We start from the raw sequence: 15,036 nt of genomic DNA, 5'->3' as shown, positions 1-15,036 counted from the left end.
ATGCCGCGGAGCGGCTGGGCCCGTGAGCCATGGCCGCTGAGCCTGCGCGTCCGGAGCCTGTGCTCCGCAACGGGAGAGGCCACAGCAGTGAGAGGCCCGCGTACCGCAAAAAAAAAAAAAAAAGAGACATCTCAGCTGGAAACCGCATCTAAGACAGTGACAGGGGAAGCTGCTCTGTGCTCTAGAAAAAATGAGGTGGCGGGAGGAAGGCCACCTCTGAAGAATCCCCAGGACACACTTTGAAAACCACTGGTTGAGTCGATTGGACAGATGAGGAAACCAAGGCCCAGAGACGGGAAGGGATGAGCCCGAAGGTACACAGCAGGTACATGGGAACCTCCCAGGGGCCTGAGCATCTGCTCATGGGAAAGGCCACTTGGCTCTCCCTGCCTCCACACTAAATCCCGAATCCGTGCATGTCTCTAAAACCCCTGCTGCTGCCCGCTCTACTCAGCCATCACCACTGGCTTGGACTTTGCAGTAGCCTCCTCACGGCTTTCCTGGCTGCCACTCTGACTTCCCTCAACTCACTTCCCACGTGGCAGCCAGGAAGGTCTCTCTAACACGTAAATCAGCTCTTGTTACTTCTCTGCTTGAAACTCTCCAATAGCTTCCCAGTGGACTTGGGGTGAAATCCCAAATCCTCACCCCGGGTGACAAGGCACTGCCTGACCAGCCTGGGCAGCCTAGCTGACTTTCTTGCCCACCTCCCCTCCCCCACCTCAGCAGCCTCAAGGCTGGACCTTCTTTCCAGCGTCAAAACCTTTGTTCTGGGGCTTCCCTGGTGGCGCAGTGGTTGAGAATCTGCCTGCCGATGCAGGGGACACGGGTTCGTGCCCCGGTCCGGGAAGATCCCACATGCCGCGGAGCGGCTGGGCCCGTGAGCCATGGCCGCTGAGCCTGCGCGTCCGGAGCCTGTGCTCCGCAATGGGAGAGGCCACAACAGTGAGAGGCCCACGTACCACAAAAAAACAAACAAACAAACAAAACCTTTGTTCTGGACGTCCGTGCCTCAGTGGTTAGGAATCCGCCTGCCAGTGCAGGGGACACGGGTTCGATCCTTGGTTCGGGAGGATCCCACGTGCCGCGGAGCAACTAAGCCCGTGCGTCACAACTGCTGAGCCTGCGCTCTAGAGCCCATGAGCCACAACTACTGAGCCCGCGTGCCACAACTACTGAAGCCCACGCGCCTAGAGCCCGTGCTCCGCAACAAGAGAAGCCACCGCAATGAGAAGCCCGCGCACCGCAACGAGAGAAAGCCCACGCGCAGCAACGAAGACCCAACGCGGCCAAAACAAAACAAGACAAAACCTTTGTTCTTCCTTCAGACTTACTTACGACTAGCTCCCTCACCTCCTTCACTTCCTCAGGGAGGCCCTCTGTACCCAGAGTCCTGACCACCCACTCCCAGGGCTCTCTCCTCACATCACTTTGCATCTTGTTTGTGTCTGTCTGTCTGTCTAGAACGGACATTCCAGGAGGGCAGGGACCTTGTGTTGACTGCTGTATCGCCAGCGCCCAGGACAGGCCCGGCATACAGTAGGCACTCAAGAAATGACTTTGGACTGAGGGGACAGGCATTGGTCAGCCCCTCCCCCAACACAGGCCCCCGCTCACCTTGAGGCGGCAGCACCCCCGACTTCAAACTCAAGCGAGTCCCTGCGGGGACCCAGAGAAAGAGGTGGGGAGAGAAAAAGTGAAAAGGGCAGGATCTATCTGCTGCGCAACTGACTTTGAAAGATCAGGGCTGAGTGTCACTCAGTTAAGTCCTCCCCGCTGTTGGGTCCTCCATGACTGAAGAGCTGCCCTCACCTCAGACTCACAGAGACTCCTGGATCCTGTGGAGATGGGACAGAGGGGGCTTGCTCCTGGCTGGAACAGTGCAATCCGGTCCCTGCCTTTGAACTGAAACCACCCGCCCAGAGCAAATCACTCAAAACACCTCTCTCGGGCTTCCTTGGTGGCACAGTGGTTAAGAATCCACCTGCCAATGCGGGGGACATGGGTTCGAGCCCTGGTCCGGGAAGATCCCACATGCCGCGGAGCAACTAAGCCCGCGAGCCACAACTACCAAGCCCGCGAGCCACAACTACTGAGCCCGCAAACCACAACTACTGAAGCCCGCGCGCCTAGAGCTCATGCTCCGCAACAAAGAGCAGCCCCCGCTCAACGCAACTAGAGAAAGCCCACGCGCAGCAACGAAGAGCCAAGGCAGCCAAAAATAAATAAAGAAATAAATTTATATTAAAAAACAAAACAAAAACCCAAACATCTCTCTCCCCTCTGTCTGCCCTGGGTCTCTCCTTCCCCCTGTAACACTGAGGGAATTACTTCTTCAGGAGCCTCAGTTTCCCCTTCTATAGAAAGGGGGGGGTGGGCACAACTTTTATACTAGTCACATCCCAGATATGAAAATCCTTGGGACTTCCCTGGCAGTCCGGTGCTTAAGACTCCGCGCTTCCACTGCAGGGGGCACAGGTTTGACCCTGTGCCTAGGATCCTGCATGCTGCGCGCTCAGCCAAAAAAAAAAAGAAGAAAAAAAGAAAATATCAATTCTATACAAACTCTTCCAGAAAACTGAAGAGGATGAAACATCTCCGAATTTATTCACAGGGAACTATGGATATATTCAATATCCTGTGATAAACCATAATGGAAAACAATATTTTTGAAAAATGAATGTCTATATGTGTATAACTGAGTCACTTTGCTGTACAGCAGAGATTAACACAACATTGTAAATCAACTATACTTCAATAAAAAACAAACTTAATTTAAAAAAAGAAAATCCTTGGTAGAGGTGATATCATCTATAAATTTGAACAATTATTACTATTCCACAGGCACTGGGGAGCTGACACAAGAATGAACCAGTTCATAATGGGAGGAGGCACTGAGAGCTGGGAGTTCCCTTTGCCCCACCCTCTTAAGAATCCCTGGGTTCAGCTGAGGCTGGGGTGGGTACACAGGCATGAGACTGATTTCCTGCAGCCAAAGGAAATACACTTCCCATTGCTAATTTCCTCGAGGGGGAACCAGTTGGCCGCTTACCCCTCCCTCCTCCTCAACCCATCTGCTTCTTGGGGGATGCTGGGCATGGGGGAGGGGCATTCAACCCTCTCTTCTCCCCCACCTGAGACCTGCCCACCACCAAACCCCCGAAAGACAGCGCGGAATGGCAGACTCTTAGAACTCCACAGTGCAACAGGCCTATATGCCACAACACATAGGGACGCGAGGCTATTTCTGACCCCTGCCTGATACAGATGGGGAAACTGAGGCCTAGAGCCACAAAGCAGTTGTCTAAGTCACATGGTGTGTCAAGACTGCATAGATCTGTCATTCTTTTTTTTTTTTTTGCGGTACGCGGGCCTCTCACTATTGCGGCCTCTCCCGTTGCGGAGCACAGGCTCCGGACGCGCAGGCTCAGCGGCCACGGCTCACGGGCCCAGCCGCTCCGCGGCACGTGGGATCTTCCCGGACCGGGGCACGAACCCACGTCCCCTGCATCGGCAGGCGGACTCTCAACCGCTGCGCCACCAGGGAAGCCCTGTCATTCTTAAGTAAAAAGCTTCCCCTTACCTGTATGTTTTCTCTCTTCACCCGCTGCATTCCCGTAATTTTTCTCAAGTCTTTCCGGGGTTCTCAGTCCCCGTTAAGAATCTGCTGAAAGATCCACGGACTCTCACCACAAGGAAGCAAGTGACCTCGGCGTCTTGGGTGCCCCTCTAACACCTGACTCCCTTGCCCAGCCCCCTGGAGCCAAGACCCTGTTGGGCTGGGATCTAAGTTGCCTCCCTTACTCAGGCTTTGTGTGGGGGAGGTCAACCCCCAAATCTCACAGTGCCCACAAGAAGCTCCCCAGACCCACAGGCCTCCCTTGTGGTCCCTGCTGCCCCCTCCCAGAGGGGCAGGGAAGAGAGATAAGCTGAGAATGTGGAGCGATCGTGGGGAGACAGGAAGGACTGTCAGACCACTGCCCCCACTTTGCACCTCAGCTGCTGAAGCCAGGTAAGTCCCTGGGCCCTGGCAGCCACCTCTAAGTCCAGCAAGGCTGAAGGACTGCGGGCGGGCGGCGGTGAAAGGACAAGATGGAGAGGTAACAGAGCCCCACACCCCCTCACTCACCAGTCTTGTCCTAGAAGCCTCCAGGTCGCCTCTCTCACCCCCCACTTCCCTCCTCTGAGGGCTCCTGCTCCCCTGACAGCCCCGGGGGACCAGCCAGCTCCGGTCTGCTCATTAGGGGACGAAATGTGATCACCAAGCCTCGCTCCCCACCTGGTGTCCTGGCGGCTGGCCGGCGGAAACCGGGGGACAGACCGGCCACCGTGACCGCTCCGCTGGGCCTCAGTTTCCCCATCTCTACCGAAGGGGTCCCCATCCCCCCACACACCCCCACACCGTCCAAAAGGGACACCAGAGTCCTTGACTCTACTCCTCTGATGTTCTAGATTGCCAGGTTCTCAAATCCTCAGGTTCTATTGTTAGTCCAGTTCCTGGTTTACTGTTCTATTATTATAACATTCTAGAGCTTTACCTTTCTTCCATTCTATTATTATTATCATGGTGGCTTTCCATGCCCTTCTCCTTCTAAGTTTCCAATAACCCAGTGTCTCACATTCCAAGATTCTCAAGTTCTATTGTTAGAACGCTCTATGATTTTTTTTAACATTCTATAACTTTCAGAATCTATTATTAACTCTCAGTGATTACTATCTTTGCCCAGAAAACACGAATATTTATTTCCCTTTTCTTTTTTACAGAAATGGTAACATACTCTACATACCGTAAACCTCACTTCCTTTTTCCTCCCTATCTAATCCGTTTTTCTTTTAACATTCTAGCAGCCTAAAGTTCTAAGATTATGCAGAATTCTAAGATACTAAGGATTCAATGGGGAAGGGGTAGTCACCACGTTCACCTGGTCCCTAAATTCTCACCCCCCTGCGGGGGACATTAGGAGCCCAGGCTGCCTCCCAGGGAGCCTTGCCACGTCCCTCCCTGCTCGCTCACACCGGCTGAGTTATTATTTGTCTAGACACAAACCAAATTATAGGCCCTGTCCTGCGGGAGCAGTGGGCTTCATGGGGAGGGTCAGGAGACAGAGTCAGGCGGGAGTTAATCTCTGCACTACCCCCCCTTCCCCTCTCTTCCCTCCTTCTCTGAAACTCCACCCCTTCCACCCAAACCAACTCTTGTCCCCTCTCCTTCTCCAACACCATGCTTTTAGAAATATTTTCTCTCCTCTGCCTCTAAAAGGCTCCCTCCTGGGTTCCAGCCATTCACACTCACCTTGGCATTCTTCCCTCCTCCCTATGAAGACCTCCTGCCCCACAGGAATCCGACTTAGTGGCAGCAAAAGAAGCCAGATCTTTGGATTGGGGCTTCAGTGGAACTGGAGTCCCAACCTTAGCCTGAAACTGACTCACTGTGGGGACTTCTGCTCTTGGGCCTCAGTTTCCCCATCTGTAAAATGGGGGGCTTGGTCTAGCTGGCTCTGCAAGCACTTTCAAGCTCTCGGCTGTGTGCGAACACTGAAAACTGCCAAGATTCCAACACCAAGCTTTTTGGATTGAAGGATTCAAATATCCTAAGGACCTTTAATTTGAAGGTTTGAGCATTCCTGGTCCTCCTCTCTGATCATTCTCACTTACCTGGGTCCTTTCATTCAAAGACTTCACATGCAAGACTTCTTGCTTCTATGATTCCCAGAGTTCTGGAGCCCCTCCCCCATCAGTCTCTCTCATTTTCTACTACTGGATGCTCCACCACCAGAAAGGAAAACCTCCCCATCCTCACCCCAAACCTGAAGTCAAGCTCAACCACAGAGACAGAGTTGTGAGGGGCCCTCGGTGAGTTCAGAAAGAGTGGGGCTGGTGATGGGCCCTGGTGGGGGGCGGTGGGGATGTGGCCCCCATCAACTCCATCTGTGCCCTCAAGAGACTCCCCCAGCGCACGTCCCGCCTGAGTACACAACACACATCCCACAACCGAAATTCCAGAGCTGTCGTTCAGCGTGCTTGGAGGTGGGGGGTGTCCAGCTCAAGGAGGGGGGGGATGAAGCCAAGGCAGGAAGGAGTTAACGGGTGACCCAGCCAAATCCTGGAAGGGAGGAAGTGGGGGAGGAAGTTTACCCCCCAGCCAGGAATTCCTGAAATTGGAGGGTGGGGTGGGTGCGACCTCCAGAGCAGTGGGGTGACTGTTAAGGGGGAGGCGGGGTCACAGGGGGACTCAGAGGCCACCTGCCCCAGGTGGCCATCCTACCGCCCCCTACCCCACTCCCAAGCAGCTCCTCGGCCCATGTGAAAGTTGGAATTTGCGAGGATTTGGAATGAGATGATGACGGGGTGAAGTTGCCAGAACCGGGTCTAAGATACAGAGAGACAGAGACAGAGGAATACGGAGAGACAGAGACAGGAAGGGAAAGGGCAAAGAGATGCCCAGAGACGGGGAGATGGAAGCAGAGAGATCCACAGAAACTGAGAGTTCATCAAGACACAGAGATGGAGGCAAACAGAGTGAGAGAGCGACGGAGAGGCAGAGATAACGAAATCGACAGAGACACCCGGAGATGGAGAAGGAGAAACACACCCAGAGGGAGAGGGACCGCAGATCCAGAGACACATCAGAGACAGACGGAGAGATGGAGACACACCCAGAGACAAAGTCAGCCGCAGAGACGCGGGGAAGAGCCGGCCCCAGAGAGGGGCGGGGACGGGGGCGGCGCGGGAGACTGAGGCAGCGCGCGGACGCGGGGACGCGAAGCCCCGGAGCGGCGCGGGGAGGAGCAGTCGCCGGCGGCCGCAGGACCGGCGCGCGCGGGGCGGGGAGCGGCGGCTACCTGCGCGTGACGGCTGGACGGGGCAGGTGGCGCCTCTCTCCGCGGCTAGGGGAGCCGGGCTCCACGGCGGCGCAGGAACCCGGCGGCGACTTCTACTGGCCCCCGGGCCAGAGCCGCCAGCCGAGGCCCCGCCCCGGCCCGGCCGGGCCCGCCCCCATTAACCCCTCCTTCGTCGCTCCCCCTTAACCCCTCTAAGCCTTCACCCCGCTAAAGGCTTCCAGCCCTGGGGAAATCTCACCTGCCGCTGGAATACCCCCCAGTCCTTCAACATCCCCATCCTGGAGACCCCCACCTCATTAACCCCTTTGGTTACCGTGCCTCCAGTCCCGCGCTCCAACTAGATCAAGCCCTCAGCTGGGGGTGGGGAGGGGGAACGGGGGATCCCTCACTGAGCTGAACCGTTTCCTCCTTTCGGAGACCCCAGTCCCAAGTCATTAACTTTCGGATCATTGCATGCCCCCTTCCCCAAGGGAGAGAACGAGGGGTCTGTTAGTTCCCCAGGCCCATGGTCAGCACCAGCCCTGGAAGGAATCCTGGGGTTTCCGGCTCCAGCCCTGCCTCTTGGCGAGACTTAGGCTGGTGACCTCTCTGTTCCTCTTCTGATAACGTGGTCTCTCACAGTCCCTTTGTCATGGGGACGTCATACCATCAAGTCTATAAAACATGACCCACCCCCACCCCCCTCCATGATCCCCTACCTCCTGCTTTATTTGCTTTTCCCCATAGAACTTGTCACCATCCAACATTCTATGTATTTCACTTTTTTTCTTTTTTTTTCTAATTATCTGCCTCCCCACTAGGAGGAGTGTCATTTTTGTGTTTGGTTAGTTTACTACAAGAGAGGCGTTCCATACACGTTATTTTCAGAGAGTAAATACACGACTGGTAAGTGCTTCAAAAATATTTGCTGATTATCATCATCACGTCCTTCATAGATTGGTCATGAGAATTCATTCTTGGGCAAAGCACTTTGGACCGACCTGGGATGTAGCACTCAAAAATGGGCTTGCAAGTTCTTCTTTATTTATTTTGAAAATAAAAATGAAAATGCTTGGACCTTAAGAGAGCAGTGCAACGAGTTGTGACAAACAGATACGCCCATGTGACTAAGCACCCAGATTAAGACATAAACATTTCCATCACCTGAGAACATTGTTTTTTTGTCCCTTTCCAGGGCATACTCACACCCTACTTCACTCCCAGAGGCAACTCCATGCCTTTTTGTTTTTCTTTTCTTTTTTTTTTTTTTTTTTTTACTGGAAATTAGTGTTGCCTGTTCCAGAACTTCACAGAAATGTAATGAAACACTTCTGTTTTGTTTAAGGTAGCTATTATAATCATTCACCATGTGGCCTTGGACAAAAGACTTCACCTCTCTGAACCATATTACCACCTTCCTCTCAGGGCTCTTGAGTTAAACAGAGAGTGAGAGAGTTAACCAAGGACCCAAGTGACCAGCAATACACAGAGGAATAAAAGTTTTTTCCTTCCACCCTCCTTCAAGGGGACAGACAGAGACCCTCCAATGGAAGTATCACGAAGGCTTTAGCCCCCTCCCCACAAATAACCCAATATAAATCTTATCAGCGTCAAGACAAGCCCTCCTGTCAGCCCCTTGGCCATCCCAAGCTCATCCTAAAGAGAAATTCTGGAGTGCACTGGTGGGCGAGGGTCCCCTTCTCTCCTGGGCTCACCCTAAGTTTATAATGTGATTCAGTTAGGGTCCTGGCAGGAAACAGGTAGCCATTCAAAGAGTTTAACTGGGGGGAAATTCCCTGGCGGTCCAGTGGTTAGGACTCAGCGCTTTCACTGCCGAGGGCCCGGGTTCAGTCCCTGGTCAGGGAACTAAGATCACCACAAGCCGCGTGCATGGTGCGGTCAAAAAAAAAAAAAAAAAAAGAGTTTAAGTGAGAACATTTATGAAGGGAAGGTTTAGAAGGGTTGGCAGGGTGAAAGAACCCACAAAATATGGGGCGACGCCAGGGAACCAGCTGGAGCCAGAACCAAGCCATTACCACCCTTCAGGCAGAAAGCTAAAGTTTGGAGTGGAGCCCATAGGAGCTGTAGCTCTAGGTAGAGGAACACAGCCACTGCCAAAACTGCAGGGGTGCAGGGAGGGGCCCGGAAAATAAATACTCCGACCTCTCCCCCACTACTTACCCTCAGATCTCCTGTCAGTGCCTGTAACGGGGAGAACCCAACGAGAAGGCAGAGGGCAAGGGACTCCCGTGGATGGAGCCCACACAGGGCAGTCTCCCAGGGCCCAGAGCAGGAGGAGAAAGGCTGAGAGTGACCCTGGGGTACACGGTGGAGAATCACCAGCACCATTCTCCCAGAACTTTCGAGGCACATTTTTCCATGCAGGTCTGAGTCTGGGCACAAGGGGGTGACAGAGCACCGAGAGACCCAGTGAAAGGACTGCTTAGCGCTGGACCACTTACTTCCCCAGAACTTGGACCTTAGGTAAGGGTCAAAAGCTGGAGGACAGGAAAGGAGACTTTGATCCCATAGATCTGAAACCTGGAGGTCTGGAGGGGTGATATGATTGCTGGACTGTGCCGGCTGAATAGGAGTTCCCTGGGTGGACAAGTTCAGAAAGGGTGTACCAGCGGGGAGGGAACAGCATGTGCAGAGGCTCAGAGGCATGAAATGTCACAAGGAAGGGCAAGTATTGGTGATTCAAGTGACTGGATATAAGAGATGGGGAAAGGAGAGGATGTAGGCTTAAAAAGGAAGGATCAAAAAGAAAGGAAGGATCAGGGACTTCCCTGGTAGCACAGTGGTTAAGAATTTGCCTGCCAATGCAGGGGACACTCGTTCGAGCCCTCGTCAGGGAAGATCCCACATGCCGCGGAGCAACTAAGCCCGTGCACCACAACTACTGACCCGACGCTCTAGAGCCCATGAGCCACAACTACTGAGCCGCGTGCCACAACTACTGAAGCCCACATGCCTAGAGCCTGTGCTCCGCAACAAGAGAAGCCACTGCAATGAGAAGCCTGTGCGCTGCAACGAAGAGTAGCCCCTGCTCGCCGCAACTAGAGAAAGCCCATGCGCAGCAACGAAGACCCAACACAGCCAAAAATAAATTTAAAAAAAAAAGGATCAGAAATGATTGACAAATAAGGACAGCTAACATTTAATGACCACTTACTACATTCCAAGTACCATTCTAAGCACTTTATGTAAATAACTCATTTAATCCTCAAAATAACCATATGCAGAGGCACCATTTTACAGATGGGGCCTAGATGGGTAAGTGCTGGACTCCCAACAGTGGAGCTCTAGTCTTTAACTGCTGTTATGCCACTTCCTGGGGGTGGGAAATTAGGGTTGAGGAGTTTGAACTTTGATCCTCTTCATATAAACACACTTTCAACTGTTTCACACACACACACACACACACACACCACTCTCATATTCATTCAGTAAACACTCCCTGAGCCCCTGCTTCTGTACCTGGCCCTGGGCTAGGCAGTGTTGGGGACACAGCAGTGACCACAACAGCCCTGGCCCTTCTCTCCAAGGGCTGGCAGTCCGTGAGGGGGAGACAGATCTGTCCCTGACAGTCATACCTCAGCGTGGTCAAGGCTGGAACAGGGGTCCAGGGGCTGCTGGAGCCTAGAGGGGGCCTTGTCACAGTTTGTTGGGGGAATAGGAGGAAGGAGGGAGCTGTCAGAACTGCCACTTGGAACACTCCCCTCACTTTACCTGGTTCATTCCTTACTCATCCTTCAATAGGCAGGTCTGTTGTCCCCTCCAGGAAGCCCTCCCTGATACCCACTTGGCCTTCCTTTGCCCACTCATGGTCATCATTGTCTAAGGATGGGTCTGCCTTCCCCACCAGACTGAGTCCCTTGAGGGCAGGGCTGGGGCTGTCTCAGTCACCCCTCTGCCCAGCACTGCCCAGCTCAGGCTCTGGCCTAGACTAAAATGTTTCTTACATATATTGAATGAATTCATTCATTGATTAATCAACATTTGTGTTTGTTGAGCATTTACTGCATGCCAGACGCTGTGCTAGGCCCTGAGAATACAGTCTTAAAAGCCAAAATCCTCATCCTCGTGGGCAATTGATTAGTGAATGATTGACTTCTGGTCATATTAATTGAGATCTTTGGCCAGAAAGGTGGAGGGGATGAAACTCTTTGATATGATTGAATACCCTCCCCTTCCTAGAATTTCATGTTTGGCTCTGGGGGCTGTCGCTTCTGAAGGATATTGACATTTGGAGGGTTATAGCTTAGGCAGCTGTTCCTGGAGACACATGGACAATCCTCCTTGCTGGTCAAAGAGGGATTTGCAGGTTTCTCCTGCAGTAATTTTTCCTTCCCTTAGGAATTGATGGCCTTGATAAACTGTCACTCTGAAACTGCAAGGCTCTGAGCCTTCCATCCCAAGAGATCATCTGTACAGTTCAGACAAGGAAAAGAAACACAAGCGTGTAATGTTCTACAAAATTCTTATGTATTGCTCTGTCTAGAGAGATCCTATAGATTTGTTACCTTATTATAGTTCTATTAGTGCAGTGGTTCTCAAAGTGTGGTACTTGGAGCATCTGGGAACTCTTTGGAAAGGCAAATTCTTGGGCCCCACACAGACTGATGGAATTAGAAACCCTGGATGGGGAATTGGAAGGAGGTGCGTTTTCATTATAACAAACCCTACAGATGATTCTACTACTGCTCCTTCAAGTGTAAGAACTACTGAACTCAAGAATAGTGGGGGGAAATGTCAGTGCTTCAAACGTAAGAGAGAGAGAGAGAGAGAGAGGTAATTAGATAGCATCACCATAAATTATCTTGCCTACCAAAGATGAAGGAATCAGAACAATTCAATCCCTACTCCTTCTGGACAGTCACAGTTGATATTCAGCTGGTTCACACTGATAGGGCTGTATCAGTTGTTAAAATACTGAAATGCTTTCATACCAGGCAGTAAAGAGTCATTAACAAGAGCAGACTTCTCCTCCTTGTCCTAAGGCAATAGTTGGGGCTGCAAAACTTGATGCTTCTGCTGGGCTAGTTCTAGGCACCCCACTTGACTTTATGATTCCTCATCCAGCACATCACTACTGACTAAAAGCACACAATGATTTCAGCCAGCCGGTCAACCTCTTCTGAGGTTGCTACCCTCTCTCTCTCCTACTTCTATTCACTGCTGCAGCACTCTGAATCCTGCCACTTCTCTGGCCCCAACGGAAGAAAGGAAACCTCAATTGTCTTACCTCGATTGGGGAACTTTCTGTACCTCTTGCAGGTTTATTAGAGATTCCCATTGAGAACGCTGACTTATGTTTTAATTGATGATCATTCCTGTAATGATTAATTTTATGCACCAACTTGACTGGGCCATGAAGTGCCTAGATATTTGGTCAAACATTCTGGGTGCTCTGGATGAGCTGAACATTTAAATCGGGAAACTGAGTAAAGCAGATTGCTCTCCCCAATGTGGGTGGGCCTCACCCAATCAGTTGAAGGCCTGCATGGAACAAAAAAGGCTGACCTTTCCCCGAGTAAGAGAGACTATCTTCTGCTCAACTGCCTTTGAACGGGAACACTGGCTTTTTCCTACCTTCTAGATTCAAACTGAAACATTGGTTCTTTCTGTGTCTCGAGTCTGCCGGCCTGCAGACTAGAACTGCACCTCTGCCTCTCCTGGATCTCCAGCTTGCCGACTCACCCAGCAGATCTTAGGACTTGTCAGTTTCCATAACTGAATGAGCCAATTCCTTATAATATATACATCCCACTGGTTCTGTTTCTCTGGCGTTTTCTCTAATACAATACTTCAAAACTGAAAATAGAGGTATCCTATCACTAATTTAAGGTCTCCTTTAGAATACAGTCTCATACCTGAGGTATGATCAGCCCAGATGGCAGAACTCATTGAACTTATTAGGGTTTGTTAACTAGCTAAAGACCAGAGAGCAAACATACATATATACAGACAGCAGGTATACTTTGGGAATACTTTGGAAACAAAAGGGAGTTTCTAACCTTTGCTGGAATCCCCTTGGAAAAATCTATACACGTCATAACACTGAATAGACACACACACACACACACACACACACATACATGCACGCACACAAGCAGGAGGGCATGTAAAAATGGTGAAATCTGAATAAGGTCTGTAGATTCACCAGTGTCAGTTTCCAAGTTTGGTATTGTGCTATAGTTATACAGGATGTTACCATTGGGGGAAACTGGATGAAGGGTATAGAGGACCTCTCTGTACTATGTTGGCAACTTCCCTTGAGTCTATAATTATTTCAAGATTGTTTAATTAAAACCACACACACACATGTTCCTCAAAAAGTTAAATACAGAATTACCATATGGCTCAGCAATTCTACTCCTAGGTATATACCCATGAGAAATGAAAACATATGTCCAAATAGAAACTTGTATATAAATGTTTATCACAGCCTTACTTGCAATAGCAAACTATGGACACAACCCAAATTCCATCATAGATGAATGGCTAACACGAAACTATGAGTGATAACAAAATGATTGTTGTTTTAAGCCATTAAGTTTTGGAATGCTTTGTTCTGAAGCAATAGATACTGGGAATAGGGGTCTTCAAACTCCCAGAAACATTATTGACCCTGCCCTCCAGGGTGTCACCCACCTTGACATAAATATGCTGAGGTTGCTGGTAGCTTCCGTCTCCTGCTTGAGTGTTTTCCCATCCCCCTTCCTTTGGGAGAACTCTCCCACCCATTCTGCGAGGTTTAGGTGGCGCTGTCAGTCCCAGGTACACTAACCCCTTCCTAAGCAAAAAGATGAGCACGTGACCCAGGCCTGGCCGGTCAGATGACTCCATTCCCTAGGCCATGGAGATTGGCCACATGATCCACGGTGAGCCAATCAGATTACTCCTGGAGACGCTTGAGTGGTATGAAAGAAAGACTTCCTCTGGCTTTGTTACCATGTGGCCTGGCAGAATGCCTGCCGCCACAGCGTCTGTGTTCTCAACAGTGTAAAAATAATCAGCTAACATTTGTAGAGAGCTTCCTATGTGCCAGGTACTGTCCTAAGCTTTTGCATCTATTTAACTCATTTTCACAGCACCCTTATGGGGCAGGTGCTATTATTAACTTCTATTTTATACATTGGGAAATTGAGGCCTTGAGAGGCTTAAGAAACCCGCTCAAGGGGAGAAGCCAGATCCAAGAGTTCATACTCTATGATTCCATCTATTTAAAGCAAAGGTGAGCAAACTACCACTGTGGACCAAACCCCATCTACCGCCTGTCTTTGTATGGCTCGTGAGCTAAGATGGTTTTCACATGTTTAAGTGGTTCCAAAAAAATCAAAACAATAGTATTTCATGACACACAAAAATGTGGAGAAACTCAAGTTTCAGCATCCATAGTTTTATTTGAACACAGCCAAGCTCATTCATGCCTGCATTGTCTGTGACTGCTTTCACACGACAATGTCAGAGTTAGCTGGGACAGAGACTGAGTGGTTCATAAAATCTAAAATATTTACTATATGGCCCTTTCCGGAAACAGTCTGCTGACCTCTGATTTAAAGTACAAAAATGGGTAACACTGTTTTATGGTGTGAGAAGTAGGATAGCAATTACTGGCGGGGGCCGGGCGTGGTGCGCAATGGCTAGGAAGGGGCACAAGGACACTTTCTGGGGCCTGGGGATGTTCTACTTCTTCATCTGGGAGCTGGCTGCATGGATGGGATCAGTTTGTGATTATACATTTATGATGAGCATACTTCTCTGCATGTAACATACATCAATACAAAGTTAAAGTTAAAAATTTGCTCCAAGTTACAGACATTACACTGAGAAATCCCCAGAAGGAAAACCCCAATCACATCTGAGCCCCCTGAATCTAGCTGGGTCCCTCCTGGACTACCCAGTTCCATGAGCTGGCAATTGCTTCTTATCGTTTCTGCTGGATGAAGTTAGGTTTCTGTCTCTTGCTACCCAGAATCCTCATACCCCATCTCCTAGACATCGATAGTGTCATCAGCCCACTTCTCTGAAAACTTTCCTTGCCCTATTTCAGCCTCGTGGTTCAAGTGGAGGCTTCCGTGTTTTTACATGATTCCATCTTCCTGGCCACAACCATTGGTCCAGGGTTGGCCTTCACCCAAGTGGAACCAATCACAGCAGGCCAAACAACAGACCACGTTGATAGATCTGCAGATGGGCCAATCATAGC

At 50.6% G+C, this 15,036-nt stretch overlaps 1 protein-coding gene across 5 annotated transcripts in view; it reads right to left on the bottom strand.

Annotated features, from left to right (window-relative positions):
• The window catches only part of GPR4 (G protein-coupled receptor 4), a 16,925-nt gene extending 3,349 nt beyond the window's left edge, over positions 1–13,576 (bottom strand). Inside the window, exons 1-2 of one of the 5 annotated variants that reach the window (XM_028483085.2) lie at positions 6,843–6,920; positions 3,584–3,664 (exon numbers count right to left, since the gene is read on the bottom strand). The gene's annotated coding sequence lies outside the window, so the exon portion shown is untranslated. Of the gene's footprint in view, positions 1–3,583; positions 3,668–5,655; positions 5,837–6,842; positions 6,921–13,478 lie in introns of those variants that run through there. The other 4 variants (XM_028483086.2, XM_028483088.2, XM_024132651.3 and 1 more) reach the window with 4 other exon arrangements.
• Between the last annotated feature and the right edge of the window lie 1,460 nt (positions 13,577–15,036).

Source organism: Physeter macrocephalus, unplaced genomic scaffold (genome assembly GCF_002837175.3).
Source record: "Physeter macrocephalus isolate SW-GA unplaced genomic scaffold, ASM283717v5 random_5, whole genome shotgun sequence".
NCBI lineage: Eukaryota > Metazoa > Chordata > Mammalia > Artiodactyla > Physeteridae > Physeter > Physeter macrocephalus.
Note: the sequence above shows the minus strand (reverse complement) of the source record. Positions and strands in the feature narration are given on the sequence as shown.